Genomic DNA, 2,685 nt, shown 5'->3' with positions numbered 1-2,685 from the left:
GAGGAGAGAGAAGAAGAAGAAGAGAGAGAAGAGAGACCAAGAGAGGAGAAAGAGAGACTAAGAGAAGGAGAGAGGAGAGAAGAAGAATAGAGAGAGAGCAGAGATCGCTGCAGAGAGAGAGAGAGAGAGAGAGAGAGAGAGAGACAGAAAACGAGATAACTAGCACAACACGAAACCATTAATATACATACGTTTAGGTAATGGATTGGACAGCTGAACAGTCTATACCTGTTAATTGACAGTGCAGTACATTCCTACTCTGCGCTCTCTATCACCATCGCCGCCCTACAACCGCCATTCTCCTAACGTCAAGCTATGCAATGACATCGACTCATCAATCGAACTAATTTAACGCGTGCCCGCATTTATCACCACATAGCCGACTTTAGTGAAGTCCAACGACCATCAGCAAGCGCTAATTGGCCGAGATGAGCTTTGTCTGAGAACATCCATTGATGAGATGCTTGTGTCGGGGAATGTTGGGCGGTAAAAAATGCGGACTGCATTCTCTATTTCGGCGGCAGAGGTAAAAGAGTTAGATAGTCAAATGGCATTCTTCGTCGTCGCTTTTGTAAACCGATATTGGTAAAGAATTTGAGCGAGGACGGTGGCCTGCTTATGCGGAGAGGTTTGGTTCACTATATACTCCGCCATTGAGATGAAGTTAGTCTAGGTTTTTAACTGCTCAAACGCTATTGCATTTATCCGAATTTTTCTCCATGAAATAGACTGTCCTCAGTACATGTACTTGTATTTGAACTACATGCAATAAAGATTTAATAATAATAATGATAGGGGATTCCTTGCCCCGATATGTCGCATTGATCATATATACTGTTCACGTGACGGTTACAAGAAAGATCCTGTGTGTGTGTGTGTGTGTGTGTGTTGTTGTGTGTGCTGTGTTGTGTGCTGGTGTATGTGTGTAGTGTGTGTGTGTCATGTGTGTGTGTGTGTGTGTTGTGTCGTGTGGGTGTGGCTGGTGTGTCTGTGTGTGTGGTGTGGTGTGGGTGTATGCTCGGCGACCACTTGTGCGTGTGTGCTATGTGTGTGTGTGCGGGGGGCTGGAGTCTACGTGCGCGTACGCATTGTGTCGGTGTCTATGGTATAATATATAATTAGTACCTATATATATATATATTAATCAGTGAAGAAACCCTGTGATTTCACTCCCCCTATAACGAGCAGAAAACAATCACGTCACACACACATTGAAAACTAGCATTCGCGCGGCTCAGAGTTCCTGCATTCCACATGCGCTCACTGCGCATGCGCCGCTGAGACGTCTCTGTCTGTCATAATGTCGGGTGATTGTTTTTACGGGACCGTTGCCACGGACACGCGGCACACGCGCGACTCGCCGCTGTGTTGTGGGGTTGGACCTTGCTCATGCTGCGACTGTGCCACCGGCAGGGATGCGCCAATCAATTACCGCCAGCAGCCGTCGCAACAGATGCGTGTCAATGCCGCCATCACAGCACAGACATGCGCGCACATACCATACACGCGCACAGAACAGAAAGACATTCCTCGCGTACACACTAACAGACAGACAAGACACTACACACACCACCACACACACACCCACACACGACACACACACAATTACACAGTACACAATACCAACATTACACATACACATACACACACAGACACAACACACATACACACAGCCACACACACACACACACAACACACACCCACACACACAAACACACACACACACACACACAACACACACACACACACACACACACACACACCACACCACGTGGAGGGATGGGAAGCCTGCACTCACATAACCTCACTCAACTCGGAAAAGAAATCCCCGACGCAAGGCCCATACATCGTCATGGTGTGACTCATGGGGCGCTCATTAAACTCACATTAAAAGAACACCACTCTACATACCACGATCTCGCTCCCTCCCTACCTCAACGCCCAGCCTCCCTTAACCCCTTTCCTCCCTCTTTCATCACCATCACGTACCTACACGGCCCATTAAAAGAACACCACTCTACATACGCACTGATTCTCTGCTCCCTCTTACCTCCAAGAGCCTTCCCTTAAACCCCTTTCCTCCCTCTTTCATCACCATCACGTACCTACACGGCCCATTAAAAGAACACCACTCTACATACCACGATCTCGCTCCCTCCCTACCTCAACGCCCTGCCTCCCTTAACCCCTTTCCTCCCTCTTCAGGCACCATCACCGTACCTACCGGCCCATTAAAAGAACACCACTCCTACATACACGATCTCGCCCTCCCTCGCTCCTCTCTCAACACCTCCCTCCCTCCTTAACCCCCTCCTTCCCTTCCCTGCCTCAACCCCTGTCCCTCCCTCTTTCATCACGCATCACGTACCTACCACGGCGCGATTTAAAAGAACACCCTCTACATACAGATGCTCGTTCCTCCCTACCTCAAACGCATCTGCCTCCCTTACCTGTCCTCCCTCTTTCATCGACCATCACGGTACTACACGGGTCCATTAAAAGAACACCACTCTACATACCACGATCTCGCTCCCTCGCTCCAACCAATCTCCCTCCCTCCCTCCCTGCTTAACCCCTGTCCCTGCCCTCGTCCATTCACATCTATGCTACCTACACCGCCTCATTAATAACACCCACGACCTTCGCCCGCTGACCACTCAGCGCCCCTTCCCCGCTTATCAGGTG

The sequence above is a fragment of the Priapulus caudatus genome, unplaced genomic scaffold (assembly GCF_000485595.1).
Source record: "Priapulus caudatus unplaced genomic scaffold, Priapulus_caudatus-5.0.1 Scaffold32, whole genome shotgun sequence".
NCBI lineage: Eukaryota > Metazoa > Priapulida > Priapulimorpha > Priapulimorphida > Priapulidae > Priapulus > Priapulus caudatus.
This window is presented reverse-complemented; position numbering follows the sequence as displayed.